We start from the raw sequence: 17,913 nt of genomic DNA, 5'->3' as shown, positions 1-17,913 counted from the left end.
TAAAACCGTCACATTTGCTACGTGAAATGCGCCATTTGGCAGGATCCGAAATTAATGACAGCATGTTGAGATCAATTTGGCTGAACAGGTTACCACAGAATGTGCGCTCTATCATTTCAATTAGCAGCGAGCCACTCGACAAAGTCGCTCTGTTAGCCGACAAAATAATTGAGGTTAGCGACGGCCCGCAAATACATGCAGTCGCAGAACACAACGATGATGGCCGCTCGGACATGACCCGCAAAATGGCGGCATTAACAAAAGAGGTTGCTGAATTGAAGGCGCAGATAAAGCAACGTGGCAGGCAAACACGACGGTCGGTCTCGCGGAAGCGCTCGAGTACCCCTCACAAAGGCGATACGATTTGCTGGTACCATAAAACATTCGGTGAAAAAGCAACCAAATGCCGATCACCTTGTTCGCAGTCGTTAAACTGAAAACCCTGGCACAAACGGCGGTATGTGACAGGGCCCCTTCGAAAAACCGCCGCCTTTTAATTGTCGACCGAGAGAGTAAACTGCAGTTTTTGGTAGACACCGGGGCAGAAGTTAGCGTAATACCTCCAACATCTTTGCAACGTAAAAATCCGAACGATAAAACGTTTCTATACGCAGCCAACAATACGGCAATAAAAACTTTTGGTGAACGTATTGTATGTTTAAATCTAGGTTTACGGAGGAAATTTCAATGGAATTTTATTGTAGCTGACATTTCTCAGCCCATATTAGGAGCTGATTTTCTAGCACATTTTAAGCTTCTCGTCGACTTGCATCGGCGTAAACTTATCGACAGCACAACGAACGTGTCGCAACTTTGCTCCGTCAAAATATTAAACGGGTACACAGGCCGGTTATCATTCATCAAAAGCGATATGCCTTTTCAGGACATATTGGCAGAATTTAAAGACCTTGCGCATGCAAGTAGAACGCCTATGAACATAAAACACGACGTCACGCATCATATTGTAACTAAAGGACCCCCAGTGTTTTCCAAACCTCGACGTTTAGCACCGGATAAACTCAAGGCTGCTAAAACTGAAATTCAATCGCTCATGGACGCTGGTATTTGCCGCCCATCAAGAAGCCCCTGGGCAAGTCCGCTCCATATGGTGCGAAAGAAGAATGGCGAGTGGAGGCCGTGCGGAGACTTTAGGCGGTTGAACAGTATAACGGAGCCTGATCGTTACCCGGTTCCTCATCTGCACGATTTCACGCACAACTTGCACGGTTGCACTATTTTTTCGACAATAGACTTACGCCGTGCATACCATCAACTGCCAGTGGAGCCAGCAGACATTCCCAAAACGGCGATCACGACACCTTTTGGGTTATTCGAATTTGCTTTCATGTGCTTTGGGCTTCGCAACGCAAGTCAAACGTTTCAACGGTTTATGGACCACATACTAAGAGACTTGGATTTTGCATGGGCTTACTTAGACGACATCTTAGTTGCATCTAAGGACGAAGAGCAACATCGGCAACACCTTTGCACCGTACTTAAAAGATTGCGTGAGTATAATGTTATAATAAACCCATCTAAATGCATTTGGGGCAAGTCAGAAATATTATTTTTGGGTTACGTTGTCAGCAAAGACGGGGTTACGCCACCAGCTGAGAGAGTGAAGGCTATCAATGAGTTTGAGTTGCCCAAACGAATCTGCGATCTTAGGCGATTTTTGGGTATGCTTAACTACTTTCGACGTTTTTTGCCAAAGGCAGCAGTAAGTCAAGGCGTACTTTCAGGGCTAATAAAAGGCAACAGAAAAAATGATACTACGGAAATTATATGGAATAAAACCACAGTTAGTGCTTTTGAGCAGTGCAAAAAAGAACTTTCTGAAACAACTTCGTTAGTTTTTCCGAAGCCAGGTGCACCTCTATCACTTACAGTAGACGCCTCTAGCCACGCTGTCGGCGCCGTTTTACAACAAAAAAATGGCAACGAATGGCAGCCACTCGGGTTCTATTCTGAACGCCTTACAGCGACGCAGCAACGCTACAGTACATATGACCGTGAATTATTAGGCGCGTACAAAGCAGTCAAATATTTTCGACACATGCTTGAAGGTCAAAGTTTTTGTTTATTCACGGATCATAAGCCGCTCCAGTTCGTATTCCAGCAAAAGCTGGAAAAAGCATCGCCGAGACAAATACGATATCTCGATTTTTTAAGCCAATTTACTACAGATATTCGGCATCTACCAGGAAAAGACAACGTCGTCGCCGACGCCTTATCACGCATTGAAGCAGTACATGTCAATAGTCACATTGATTACCATAAATTAGCAGAAAGTCAACGTAACGATAAAGAGCTACAGAAACTACTTCACCATAATACGTCAGGCTTAGTCCTTAAGCCATTTTCATCATTTGATGTAAATACCGAAATTTATTGTGACGTTAGCACAGGTAAGATTCGACCATTTCTAACCCAGCCATTTCGCAAAATAGGTTTTTTGTCAATGCACAACATATGTCACAGTGGAGCGGCAAAAACCATCAAACTCGTTGCGGAAAGGTTCATATGGCCGAACCTCAGAAAAGACTGCCGCCAGTGGACCAAAGCGTGCATCGCATGACAAAAAGCAAAAGTATTTCGACATAATAAAGCCCCATTATCTACGTACACACTTGCAAATAAGCGTTTCGAACATGTGAACATCGACATAGTCGGACCTTTACCACCTTGCAGAGGATTCCGTTATTGCCTAACGTGCATCGATCGTTATACGATATGGGTAGAAGCGTATCCTATTGAAAATATTTCGGGTGAATCTATAGCCCATACATTTTATTCGAATTGGATCAGCAGATTTGGTGTTCCCCTCCGAGTCACTACGGATCAAGGGCGGCAATTCGAATCCTCCTTATTCCGTGAACTCAACAATATTTTGGGAATACAACATCTAAGAACCACGGCGTACCATCCGATAGCAAACGGCATAATAGAACGTTGGCACAGAACGCTAAAGGCAAGCATCAAATCTCACCAGACGGAAAAATGGGTCGATGTTTTGCCCATAATCCTACTAGGTTATCGATCGGCATACAAAGAAGATTTAAAATCTACACCGGCGGAATTGGTCTATGGAGACTCTCTTCGTCTACCAGGAGAATTTTTGCAACCATCTCAGGGAAGCAATGAGATGACTTCCGAACATGAGTTTACAAACCACCTTCGTTGCAAAATGCGTCAGCTAAGGCCTTCGCAAACGACAAATCATACGCGATCATCACCATTCATCGAGACTGATTTGACTACTACGTCAGCTGTTTTTATAAGAACAGATTCTGTTCGTCGACCACTTCAACCACCATATGAAGGCCGTTTTCCGGTAATAAAACGCTACGAAAAGTATTTTAAAGTCAATGTTCATGGCAAACATGTGAACGTCAGCATCGATCGACTGAAAGCAGCATATGTTATCAATGAGAATGAGACACCGCCGTCACTACCGGCACCCGAAGAGTATCGGACACGATCCGGACGTAGAGTTAAATTTCGCTTTCCGTTAAGGGGGGAGTGATGTGGCGCACTCAGCTGAACAAGCAAATAAGTATAATAAAAATAGTACATCGAAAATACAGCACTGCGATATGACATTGCTTTTATTCTTTTTCTTCGCACTTTCTCGTTATTCTCCTATTCGTTTCGTCAGACCGAGAAGTGCGCGTTGAGACATCGAATTCATAAAATTTACATTTTTCCCTATTGTTATCACAAAATAAATATAGTTTAATTTAGCATAAAACGTGTTAATTATTTGGTGCGAGTCTACAAGACCATCCGTTCTCTTCTCAAGAAACTGGTTTCAGTTCAAGAACAAGGTTGTTGTTTTAAGAACGGGTCATTCATTTTTCAAGTACAAAAAAGTAAGAACATGTAAAACTTGAATTGAGTCCGGTGGTGCTGGATTTTAGAACGGCGTTTTTTTCTGAGTGTAGTGGCAGACCTGCAGAGCTACAGGAAAGTTTTATTTCCTACTCAGTCGGAAATTAAAAAGTAGAATTCTCCCTCACTAAAGATGATGATCGTAAGTCTTCCATTAGACTTGCTCTTAAATATATATTGTCCGGAACTCTCAAGTACTTAACATATAAAAATTTATATTTCTTACACCAAGTCATAGCTATTGAGCTCGTCAGAACGAGAAATAAAAACAAACTTATAATCCGTCTAATGCATGTTTATAAAAAGCTCTATTCAGATGTTGCATTGTCCTAAGATGATATCGTCTTGCATGAACATATTTCCTTTGCTAAGTATTAAATTAAGTATTTACTCACATTTTCCTATATCAACGATTGTCATACTAATGTACATTAACAATACATTTATATCTTTGAAATATTTTAAAGTTTTCGCTTAAAAGGAAATGCATTCACATGAGATGAGGAACTAGTTCAACTGATAAATGTACCCACAGTACGAATATGTAAACCACCAAATATGGCAAATGAGTGTAGCTGTCTTGAGAGGAGGTGGATGAGTGGAGGTGGCGAACATAAAATTCTTGGTTCGCTGCCTTGACACGACTGCGAGTTGGTGTTAATTTGTTCTGCGTTGTTAATTTGTTACTCAGGGAGCTTAACTAACTATTCGCAGCTCATATTGAGGCCAAGAGGTACAAGCAGCACTCAACACTTGCAAAAAGCCGTTTATGCATGTATATATGTGAAACAATATGAATGGCTCACAAGTAATCATGCTCTTATTTATCTACATATTTCTTACACATATGCTGTTGTTGTTGTTGTTGTAGCAGTGCTTTTCCCCATTACATACGTGCGACTTCTCACAAATTATCATCAATATCCTCGTACGACAGTCCCAGGAAACTTGCAGTTTCAATATTGGTGGACCAAAGGGAAAAGGGTGTTAGAGGCTTTGGTTCGGCATTACAATTGAAAAGATTGCTGGTGTCTTGTGGGGACACGTTGCAAGCAGATACATTATGTATGTCGAGATTGATTCTGGATAGATAAGAGTTTAACATGTTACAGTATGCAGATCGAAGCTGAGTTAGAATGACGTGTGTTTCCCTGGGGAGGATGCCTTCTACTACTGCGAGTTCAGGGTATTTGTATATATATATTTGTTCTTGTATAGAGGTCCAACTGTCTTTTTCGGATATGAGTTCGGACCTTTTTGGGTTTTTTTTTATATAAACGACTCATAATGCTTGCGGAGATTACTTTTTAAGTCCCTGGGAGGCGGAGCCTCTTCAACCAGATGTCTGTTGGGATTTGCAGGTTTCTGAATATTTAGTAGAAACTATTTCTTCAGCTTTTCATTTCTTTCCCTTATGGGAAGTACCATCGCTTCACTTCGTAGATGGTGTTCTGGGGAAATAAGAAGGAAGTGGTTTTTCCAGTGAGTAACCCTTAGGCTCGGCGACCATGTCGGTCTTGCATATGGGTCTTCATTTTGAGTTGAAACTATTGCGTTCCAAAATTGAGCTCGAATTTTAACTTTCCGCTGTTCAGTGTTATTAGTTGTATTACACGTTGGAACTACGCCAAGCAACTTTCACATGAAAAATACATTTCCAATAATTAGTTTGTATAAGGAAACTATCGCATCAAGCTTCTCATTTCTTCCGCCTTATAGGTATTTTAAAATGTTAGGCTTTGAAAAAAAAAAGTCAATAAGCACAGGTCAATCCTACTATGTTATACACGTTAATACAAACATACATACTTATATAGATTTGGTCGGTAACGCTGATTCCAAATATGATTGATACCTGACTGGTTTGAAATCTCTGCAACACGGTGTCATATGTATAAGCGCTTACCTAAAAAGAAAAGAGGAGGTTTTATAGTATTCAACATAGAAATTTTACTAAAATACTTGCGTAAAATAAGCTTGTTGGTAATACATACCTAGCTACAAAACTGTTATTTTTAAGCAGAGCTGCTCAACCCCTATACACCTGTAGCAATTTTGTTTTTATTTTTCCCTAATAGAGCAAAAGCCATTTTTAAAAATTTAAATTTCGTCAGCGCATACTTCTACCTCAAGTAGGAATGTTGGTACAAAATGAAGCTTGAGTCATAGTGAATTTTGCATGTGCGTGCAAAAAATTAAAACAAAATAGACCTTACTTTCGTCATTTTATAAAGGCTGGTTTCCATATATTTTCTTCGTAACATTAGTAGAAGTCACTGGCCTGATTGGCAGACACTTTAAATGGTAGCTTTGTCCAGCCAGACATTTTTGTACCACAATACTGTACTTGTTCATAATATAAAAGCCAATTTTTTTTTTTTCAAGATTTTGTATTCAAGTTTCATTATAAAATTCTTGAATGTTGTTTCAAGTTTTAAAAGTGGTTGGTTGGACAATGCCACTATAGAAAGTATCTGGCAATCAGGCTATTGAGTTCTAATAACGTGGCTTGTTATTTATGTCTTGATTATTTTAATATATATCTTCTGATATTTAAAGTTCAATTTTATATAAAGTATGTTCTGACTTACACCATAATATAGACTTTTAGATATTATTTTTTGAGAACTAAATTTAATTCCTCTTGAGTATTCTGGTGATATAGCGATTTACGAAATGTTTTAAGCAATGGATGTATTGAAACTTTCGTACTTACTGAACATTTAAAAACTTAATGTTTATCTTTTAAATACAAAAAAAAAAGTAAGGGTGTCTAATTTCGGATGTAACCGATCATTATAGACTCAGCGTGAGTTTCAATTGTACAGTTCATTTCAAATAAATTTCTTTTTCGAATTTTGTTACACGGGATTAAATTTTTATTGAGGCTCTAGAAATGTTGTGTAATGCTTGATCGAAATAGGGGCGTGGCGTCCTCCCCCCCAATTAAAAAAATGTCTCCCGATTTCCCCCTACAATAAAGTTTTAAAAAATAATTTTTCGATAAGATAATAAACTATTAGTCTAGTCTACAAACCTTTAAACATCTTTTATATGTAAAAAGTGGGCGTGGTCTTTAACCGATCCCGTCCATTTATACTAGAAATATTTCCTGTTATAAGGAAAATATGTGCACCGAATCTTATTATGACCCGTTAATTTTTCTTCGAGTTATGGCTCACGAAACATAGAAAATTGCTTAGTCTTTGCAAAGACATATTTCATTTTATTTATCCACGACCCTTTTAAAAATCTTTTATATAAAAATGGGCGTACTTCTTAATCGATTTCGTTAATTTTTCTTCGGATCATTCTTTATAGTAAAGGCAACATCTTTATCGAATTTTGTTACGAGAGGTTTAATGGTTTTTGATTTATGATTAATAATGTTACGAATATTAGCAACACTAAGGTGTACTGTCATCTCTAAGCCGATGCTAAGGGTGACTTGTATGCAGATCCATAAATCAATCATTATGTATCTACATAAACGAATCAATCATTATGTCTACACATATGTACGTACACGCAGCGGAGAAGCAACGCACAAACACATGCAGATATCTTTTCTGAGATGCTCCCAAAAGTATGCAATTTTAATTGTGGAAGTGACGCTCACAAATACACGTACATATGAGAGCTACACACGTGCATCTGTAGTTATAATTATATACCAGTAACTAAGTAAATTCTGGAAGCGCCTAGAAAATGCAACGAGGAAATCACACAGTATAAAAGCAGCAACAGTAGAGGCGCGATAATCAGTTTCGATTAAGCACGCTATCTGTCGAGCAATAGAAGTGTTATTTTGCAAGTAATTGAATAAAGGCCATTTTGCATTATTAAATATTGGATTTATTTATTCAACAGTTTAGTGATTCGAACTTAGCAGAAGGTTGCAAATAAGAGGATTTGCAGTAAATTCGTTACAATAATATTTGAAAAATTGTTTTTATTAAAAGTGAGCGGCGTAACATCTATTTTCAAAAAGTATTTCAAATTTTTATCAAGAGTCTTAATATCAGTCCAACCATAAAATTTCAACGTTCTAATTGTAATTTTTTTTTTAATAATCAGGTTTTTTGTATTTTTCAAAATGTTATGTATGTAAAAAGTGGGCGTGCTTATCGTCCGATTTCGCTCATTTTCAATACCAATCTATTCTGGGTCAAGATAAGCGGGTATACCGAATTCGATGTCAAACGAATGCTTATTTAGAATTTTTCACACTTATTACGAGTTTTCCAAAGCAAGACTATTTTCTTGCCGCCATTTACCTAAAAATTTTAATTTTTTTGATAAAGTAATGATTGAATTTTGTTAAGGATGATAGTAAAAATTCTTGTTCCAAACCAAATACCAAAACTAAAAAAAAAATTTCATAGATTGCACTTCATTATCAACAATTTTAAACTTTTAAAAAATATTTCGTGTCGCATTTGAGTATATATAAAGTAGAATTGTAAACTGTAAAAATTCCAGTATCTATACTTTTACCGTTAACAGTATAATGAGAAAACAAAACCAACCAGTGGTTGCATATTATTTCATTTAGGGCAGCATAACCAAAATTTCAACCAACTAAAGCCGAAACAGCTGCGCATGAAACATACACGTATACAAAATAAAAAAAAAAACTCAACTTCACAACCGCACTCAAGTCAAGACAAAACAGTTTAATAATAAAGGATTAGAAAAGTTGTATTTATAATGCATGAACATCGATTTTCAATTACCTACATATATATATGCTTACCACAGCATTCCACGTATACTGCCATCGATCATATTGAAAAAGTTAATGAAGTTGAAGGAGCCCAACTACAGCCAGTGACGCAGCTAAAGGTCAAAAAACAAAAACTAAAGAAAATCTCGTTTTTCGTAAAAAAAAAAAACAATGTTGAAAACTCAAGAGGCAAATTTATTACATTCATGATAAGATTCTACTTCAACATGTTAACAGGAGCAAGCTGTGAGAAGAAAGATAATGAATAGTGAAATATATATTTTTCTTTTAGTTTTTGCTGGTATGAGTGGTGATGAAAAAATTTAAGAATTTGTAGCTGGTAAGTGGAAATATACTTTCATTGTTTTTTTTAGGTTGCCCACATGTATGGAAAATAGTTTAGAAATTGAACACTGAAGACATTGGCAGTCAAAGAGACAAAAGTGTATGTACAATGTACATATAGCAGAGATTGTAGTCTCAAAGCACTCAACGGCAATAAAAGGAAGTTCACACACACACTTAGAAGAAAATTCTGTACACACAGGGAGCGTGAAGATGAGATTTTCTTTTTTATATACTGAAAGAAATGGTGCTAGTAAAATAAAAAAATTGGTTCTGTTGTTCTTAACTTAAAGGAAATTCGGTGAAATTGATGGAATTATGGTTAATTCGACCAGTTCTTTGTCAAGCGAACAAATTAGTGAGTCATTTCAACAGAAGAGAAGTTGTCGCTCTTAAGTTAACAAAATTTTGTAAAATTGACAGATTTCTAATCAATCTAACTGATATTTCTGTTAACACAACTGATCTTGCAGGTCATTTCAACGGCGATCAACTTTCAATACATGAGCAAATTTCAAAGAGAATTTTACGCTCACTGCGCTCTCTGCTCTGTACTTATGACGATGGTGCCACTTGTTAAAAAAAAAAAACACCAAAATAAGAAAACCAACAAATCGAAAAAACACACAAAATGGGATAAAAATAAAAAACGGTGCAGTGAAATAACTCCCAAATGAAATAATTCCCATGAAATAACTCCCAACTTTAATAAATGAAATAACTCCCAAAGAAGGAAATGAAGTAACTCCCAATATTTGCCAGTTATTTCATAATGAAACCACAAGTCCCAAAAAAAAAAAACGAAATATCTCCTAAATGAAATTAGTCCCAAAAAATGAAATAAATTCCAAATCAAAATTTGAAATGGTATCTTTATACTATATAATCAGTTACAATGAGATTTGAAAAATACAGCAAACTATTATGTACATATGTAAAAGTTACAATTACAAGAAAACTTGAATAGTGTCGTCGAAGTAAACGTAATTTATTTTAAAAAATCGCACTTTTCTATGAAATTAACATAATTTATTAAAAGTAAAAAATAAAAGGAACAAGTCTGCGTAGAAAACCTTTCTACATAGGCGGCCTTCGGCCGCGCTTATAAAAAATAACCCTGCGTAGAAGGACATCACCGTGGCGGAGTAGCCCAGATTTATTGTTTATAAGAGCGCCCGAAGGCCGCTTTTGCAGAAAGGTGTTCTACGTAGAATTAATGTGCATCGCGCGATTTTTTATTCCAAATTTTCTATTTTTTGTAAAATAAATAAATAGGGTTGAATGAAAAAGGTCCATTTTCCTCGTTGGTACTATTTAAAAATTTTTCATTCGTTGGAACAATTTAAAGCATCTGGTACCACCAAGCAAACAGTGAATTAGATAAAATGGCTTTATGCTTGTGTTTGCGGAAATTAAACAAATAAATCATTAAATTTTACAATAATACGCAAATTTAAACAAATGAAAATAGTTGATTGTGGTTTTATAAACATTATAAAGTTTACTTATGTATACAATTCTTTTGAAAGTGTTCGTATGTAGATAAAAAGTGATAGTTATACCATGGTAATTTTAACTACTAATTACTAGTAAATTGTTAATAACAATTAAAAATTACTTACTGATTCTCGTTGTGGAACTCCCTGAGAACCTATGTGCAAAATTTCACAGTTCAAACCCTTTCGCTTACGAATAAAACCAATTGGTCTCTTAATGTATAGCCGACCCATAGAAACTGTTAGAAGAACATTTTTTAAGAAAATGAAATAACTCCCAACAATAATGAAATAACTCCCAATGCCTGAATTACAAACAATGAAGTAAGTTCCAATAAAAATTAAATAACTCCCAAAGAAATTTTATTGGGGATTATTTCATTTGGGAGTTATTTCATTATGAAATAATTACCAGTAAAAATTATGAAATAGGTCCCAACGAATTGGGAGCTATTTCATAATGAAATAAGTTCTAATTTGTATGGAAAATATTTGGGAGTTATTTCGTTTTTTGTTGGGAGTTATTGCATTTGGGAGTTATTTCACTGCACCTAAAAAACTGGTTTTTCAGTTATCAATACAAAACGAAAAAACCCTTTTTTGGATTTAATGTGCAAAAAATTATGAGATACCGGGACACCTATTTGTCGGGTCGTCCAAGCGAAATGCAAAATTGCGCCCTCTTGTTGCAAAAGTTTTGCTTGAAAGAACAGGATTTTTCCAAAGTTAGTAACATTTTGTTCAAGTTTTTATGAATTTTCACTCACGCGAACGAATATAATAAGATAATAAAAAAACATCCTTTTTTAATGTTGATGTTTCCGACAAAATAAAAGTTTGAGTTGTTTTGGAATCGTTTCAACTTAAAGTGTTACGAAAATTAAACTTGCCGAATTACATGTAAAGTTACTCCAGTGGTGAATTACCTTCCTGCGATTTGGTTCTTTACTTTTCTATACACTGAAAAAAATGGTGCTTGTAAAATCAACAAATCGGTTCTGTTGTTCTTGACTTAACGGAGGTTCAGTGAAATTGATCGAATTACCGTTAATTCGACAGAGTTCTTTGTCAAACGAACAAATTAATTTAGTCATTTCAACAGAAGAGAAATTGTCGCTCTTAAGTTAACAAAATTCTGTAAAATTGACAGATTCCTGGTCTATGTAACTGATTTTTCTTTCAAAGGCGATCAACTGTCAATACATGAGCAAATTTCAAAGAGAATTTTACGCTCACAGCGCTCTCTACTTTGTACTTATGACGATGGTGCCACTAGTTAAAAAAACACGAAAATAAAAAAACCATCAAATCGAAAAAGACACAAAATGGGAAAACAACAAAAAACTAGCTTTTCAGTTGTCAATACAAAACGAAAAAACCCCTTTTTGGAGTTACTGTGCAAAAATTATGAGATACCGGGACACCTACCTATCGGGTACAATTTTGCAACTTCTCGTCCAAGCGAAATGCAAAATTGCGCCCTCTTGTTGCAAAAGTTTTGTTTGAACGAACAGGATTTTTCCAAAGTTAGTAACATTTCGCTCAAGTTTTTACGAATTTTCACTCACGCGAACGAATTTAATAAGATAATAAAAAATATCCTTTTTTAATGTTAATGTTTCCGAAAACATAAACGTTTGAGTTGTTTTGGAATCGTTTCAACTTAAAGTGTTACGAAAATTAAACTTGCCGAATTACATGTAAAGTTACTCCAGTGGTGAATTACCTTCCTGTGATTTAATTCTTTACTTTTCAATAACTTACAAGTTCTCTTTTTAAAATGTTATGTCAAACATTTATGAAGCTGAGCTTCAACTGAAAAAATTGAGAATCAGTTTTGTGGCTACTATTTTCATTTATATTTGCAAAGCGAAGTTCAAAACTATAAATTAAATAAATTATAAAATATAAAATTTGGTGAAAGTGCGCTTAATAAAACAAAGTAATAAAGTGTATGTTTTATGTGTGCCAGCATATTTGACGTAGCTCAATTGACGTTCGGTTAGTAAGTGCCACCGTAATGGGATGGTGGCTTGCTCCGCTTGCCACACCGTATGCCCTGGTATCGCAACCCGGACAGATCAACATCAAAATTTTATAAATAAGGATTTTCAATTAGAAGAAAATTTTTGTAAGCGGGGTCGCTCCTCGGCAGTGTTTGGCAAGCGCTCCGAGTGTACTTCTGCCATGAAAAGTTGTCAGTGAAAACTCATCTGCCTTGCAGATGCCGTTCGGAGTCGGCACAAAATATGTAGGCCAATTTGTAGGGAAAATCAAGCGGAGCACGACGCAAATTGGAAGAGAAGCTCGGCCTTAGATCTCTTCGGAGGTTATCGCGCCTTACATTTATTTATTTATTTATGTATATGGCAACATAGGTACTTTCATACAAAGCTGTCGCAACAACTTTTTTTGTTCATTTTACTACTAAAACGGTGAATTATGAATCAACGATTTGTGCGCAGTTGATTCAACATCTTGTTGCGATGGATAAAAATTGACAGAAATTTCGTTTGAATTGACCCGTGTTTCGGTTGATTTACCAGCCTTTTTCTTTCAGTGTAGAAGAAATTAAGTTTACCTCAGAAGGTTTGAGCTCTCCGCGGAACACTAAGGCAAAGGTCATAAGAAGATTAGTAAACATACGTGTAATTTTGTGCGTGCTAAAATTTCTCTGGCCTTACAAATCCACTTTCAAATCTATACAAATAATGGAAAATAAAAGCATTTTTAAGTTCCATTAAAGTTAGGCAATAAAGACAAATTTTGGGGTAGATCCCGTCAGCTGAGCAACAATCAGCAAACAACAACCCAGCAGGCATCATGAGATGACAAACAGAAAATGGCAATTCGCTGAGATGCCAATTAAGCATTTCGTTTCTCTAAAGCTTCCATTACTTATACTTAGCATAGGCTTGTCTTGACTCGGCTTTACTTAACAAGTTAGTCTTGGTTATACTTCAGGTGGCACATACTTACGATCTGCATTGCTCTTAATAGTTTCCAAAATTAAAAGAAAAACGCAAATAAACGTATTTCCTCTGAAATAAATGCCTATATGTTCAAGGAAACATCAAAATAAAGTTTTAAATTATAAATAGCAACCAAAAGTGCTGACGCCACTTAGAAGTTTCGTAGAAAATCAAAAATCAACAGAATTTTAAGTTAAGTTAAGATTTTTTAAGTGTTGAGTAGTCAGTTGGAAAGCTCATTAAAAGAGAACAGTAAGTGACAGTTCTCAAGTCAAGCCTATGTTAAGTATGAGTAACGGGCGCCTAGTTCAGGGCTCTTTAAACCTGAAACTGTGACTGTGTTATTAAGAGTACTATGATTGTAGTGGTAGTGGTTTAGTCGTTAATCAAGGAGCAATGAAGCAAAACGAGCGCAAGCAAGATTCAAAAAATATTTCGTGAATATGCTGTTAAAATATTATTTTATTAAATGAGAATAGTACCAATGAACTAAAATTAAACATAATGCTAACATTGGAAAATATGTAAACAATGATTTTCTACGATGTTGCTACACCGCTTCTTCAGCGAAGACTAACATATTCAATAAACAAAATAGCAAAGCAATCCGTGTGAGTTGAGTCTGCACAATTGTGCTATGCTGTAACTCATCAACAAAGGCGTTACAAAATAATCGGATTTTCTTCGGCATTTCAGTTCTCGCTAGCGAAAGGCCCGTCATATAAGTTTTTCATGCAGCATCGTGCGCTGACAGATCAGTAAATTGCATGTATTTGCGTGGAGAGCGACAAATAGCACATCACCAGCGCCATCTGTCATTCAAAATTAGACAGCTTTCAACTTTTGTTGCCAGCAAAGCACAAGAAGAGGAATTGGACTATTGTTTTGGCTAGGAGTGCTCTCAGACTTTGCAAATATAATTATTTTGTCCACTCGTTTATACTTTTCTCACATTTTTTACAATTAAAAACTGCATTTTACTAGGTAAATAAGAGAAAAATATGAAAAAATAGTTTACTTGTATAGCGAGAATGTTTATAGCCGTATTTCGCAAAATTGTCTTATGTAAATGGGTAAGCCGATATAAGTTTCTACTGCTACGTCTGAAGTTCTTTTATGTTTACAAAACGCAAAATTTTGCGTGCTTGTGACGATGTTCTATTTAGCCTCAAAACTCATGAACATGACAAATATCATTGTGACGCGGCCATGAGCCAGCTGGAGTGGACGTCTTTTTAAGCGTATGTTAGCCAGCTACGTAGAAGGGTTTCGATACTCTTAGGTAAGAAGGACGTGAAGATTCCTTTGGGCCAATTACCTCCTATGCTTCGCAGCTAAGAAAACCCCATCTTTGTTCCTGGAATATTGTTCTTTGGAAACACATGGTGGGGTCTTGAAAACCTTCCCCTATAAAATTGTTTCTTGTTGGTTACATTAAAGTTGCTGTTATTGTAAAGAAAACTCACAGCTAGAGAAATTTCTATTTAAATTATGTTCAGGCACACCGTGAAATTGAAAAGCCAAAAGCCATGCATTTTTCATTACGACATCCGAATATTTTGGGGAGTATTATCGATGTTGAAGGTCCTTTGCAGGAATAGAACCCATACGTTCCGGTAACAACTTCTATTAAGGTACTAGCACAACCATCTCGGAAATGGTCTATCGAGGTTTTAGCCGACTATTTATTACAGATATAACGCTTTACCTAAAGAATCTGTAATAGACAGGACATTTTGTTAATGTTTTGATGATACCTATAAATAGCCTATAGTATTTATTCGAAACTTGTATAAAACAAGATACTTCAGCCAAGTTTATAATCGAAAGGTCTGTAACAAAGTCATCTAAAGCTAACTTTAGGCTTTAAGCATTAGTTCCTTACAAAATATCGCAGTTATCTGAGATTATGCTGTTACTCTTAGTACATACACCCTATCCTATAAAAAAAAATTATTCTTACTTTGTCCGAAATGAAATTTATGTAAGACGAGTTTCCTTCTACCCCAAAGAGAAAATCAAAACTTTTAAAAATAAAGCCTACTTCAACTAAGTAGTATTAGTATTTTGAGGAAAATTTTCATGAAACTGTACTTTGTTAGCAAACTAAATATATGTATTGCAGTGCTGGCAATAAACATATGCTAATAAACACTCCAACACACAAAACAAGCTACAGCATAAAAATACAAACAAATATATAACTAAGAGTATTTTAAATAGAGAGCTGATGCTGTTGTTAATGCTGTTCCCAAGTCAATGAATTATTTTAATTTTTCCGAGTTATGAATGCCAACAGTATACTGGTTGCCGAGGCGCAAGTGCACTGACTCTTTCCTCGATGACAGCAGGTACTTTGTTTTGCTTTCGTTCACCATCTTTTCTGCTTCCTTACAACGCGAGAACTGATTGTGTTGCTAAACGTAATTTTGCAAAGCTGTGTAAATTTTGCGCGGAAACCAAATTCATATGGACGGCATATAGCAGCTCCTTTTCGTGCTGTCGAAGGTGGCTTTAAAATCGACGAATATGTGATTTGTCTACTTTATTTTTTCGCGGGTTTTTTCTAAGATTTAGCGCATTGTAAAAATCTGGTTGATGGTAGATTTACCAGGTCTAAAGCCGCACTGATAAGGTCTAATCAGCCGATTCACCATGGGCTTCAATCTTTCGCACAATACGCTTCACACGACCTTATATGCCATATAAAGAAGGCTGATTCCGCGATGGTTGGCGCAGTTTGATACCATATGATTTAAAAAAAAAAATCATAAAGTTGGTATCGTTTGAGTTAAAAAGTTGGACAGAATACTAGCGTGGTCAGAACTTTTAACGTAGCTCCATTACGAGCATTTTCTGCGCTATTTCCATACGTTTCCCCAAACAAAGCGCAAACTAAAAATTTAAGCTTGAGCTGTTTTAGCCTTATAATTATTTCTACTTTTACAAAAAAGGGGTATTTTATTCAAACAAACTTTTTGGCGTTGTTTCTTGTTATGATTCATGTTCTAATCCATCGCGGAAAAGACACACCGATATGTCGATGAGTTTTTATTTTGAAATTTTAATAACAGCTTGGAATTATATAATGCTTTAACGAAACAGAACTTTACCAAACATACTTAAAAGTAGAGCTTACGATTTCTTCTGGAAAACAAGGGAGATTTTCGAGACCCGATAAATCGAGAACTTGACTTCTCGCGAGATTCTCGTGTCTCGAAGTACTCGTAAGTCTCGCGAGCTTCTCGACATTCTTCTTTAATCGCTGTATGGATAATATTTATTCACTTGTTTTTTTTTACTTGTGACTTTTTTGTTGACTATATTGCTTCATGACATTTATCTAATATATAAAATTCTTCTGTCACGGTTTTAGAGGCTGAACTCCTCCGAAACGGCTGAACCGATTCTCATGAAATTTTGTTAGCATATTGGGTAGGTCTGAGGATCGGCCAACGTCGACCTGTTTTTTCGCTACGTGCCTAGGGTCTTGAGATCAAAACGTGGACCCGGGTACCCCTAGAATGTGTTTATACAATATGGCTACCAGATGAAAGCCGTTGATCAGTTCTATAGCACAGGATAATTTTCATACCCCTGGGTGACTACGGTCTCGAGATATAGGGCAAAACGTGGATCCGGATACCCCTAGAATGTGTTTGTACAATATGGATGTCAAATGAAAGCTGTTGATGAGTGCTATAGTACAGGATAATTTTCATACAACTGGGAAGCTAGGGTCTCGAGATACAGCCCAAAACGTGGACCCGGGTACCCCTAGAATATGTTTATACAAAATGGACATCAAATGAAAGCTTTTGATGAGTGCTATAGTACAGGATAATTTTCATACAACTGGGAGGCTAGGGTCTCGACATATAGCCCAAAACGTGGACCCGGGTACCCCTAGAATGTGTTTGCACAATATGGATATCAAATGAAAGCTGTTGATGAGTGCTATTGTACAGGATAACTTTCATAACACTGGGAGGCTAGGGTCTCGAGATATACCCCAAGACGTGGACCCGGGTACTCGTAGAATGTGTTTTTATTATAATACATAGTAAGTTTTACACCGCTGAGTGACTAGGGCCTCGACATATAGGCCAAAACATGGACCCGGATATCCCTAAAATGTGTGTGTATTATGGATATAAAATGAAAGCTGTTGCTCAGAGCTCTAAAGTTCATTGTGATATTCGATTTAGTCGCATCAACCTGGAAAAACTGATAAATATATATGCGAAGTCGAAATAAAGACAAGAATTAATAATACCGACATACCTATTTACATACGTCCTATTCCATTTGCTGAAATTTCGTATATAAATTTGCCTATATTAGTATTTACGATGCTTTTTTCCGGGAAGTATACCAGAGACGGACTGGGACTGGGATTAGGACTAGGACTGGAGGGCCTCTGTAACTGAGACTCGGAATGGGACTGGAACAAAATACATATCACACTCTGGGACTGGCAATA

General features: G+C 36.3%; 1 protein-coding gene across 14 annotated transcripts in view; it reads right to left on the bottom strand.

Moving 5' to 3' along the window:
• gogo (golden goal) overlaps positions 1 to 17,913 on the bottom strand; it is a 595,526-nt gene that overhangs the window by 354,266 nt on the left and 223,347 nt on the right. For 2 of the 14 annotated variants that reach the window (XM_067791433.1, XM_067791437.1), the window contains exon 4: positions 5,701 to 5,797. The exons of the other annotated variants lie outside the window; for them this stretch is intronic. The gene's annotated coding sequence lies outside the window, so the exon portion shown is untranslated. The remainder of the gene's footprint in view (positions 1 to 5,700; positions 5,798 to 17,913) is intronic. 14 annotated transcript variants of the gene reach the window in all.

This window comes from Eurosta solidaginis, chromosome 5 (assembly GCF_040869045.1).
Source record: "Eurosta solidaginis isolate ZX-2024a chromosome 5, ASM4086904v1, whole genome shotgun sequence".
In the NCBI taxonomy this organism is placed as follows: Eukaryota; Metazoa; Arthropoda; class Insecta; order Diptera; family Tephritidae; genus Eurosta; species Eurosta solidaginis.
This window is presented reverse-complemented; position numbering and strand designations above follow the sequence as displayed.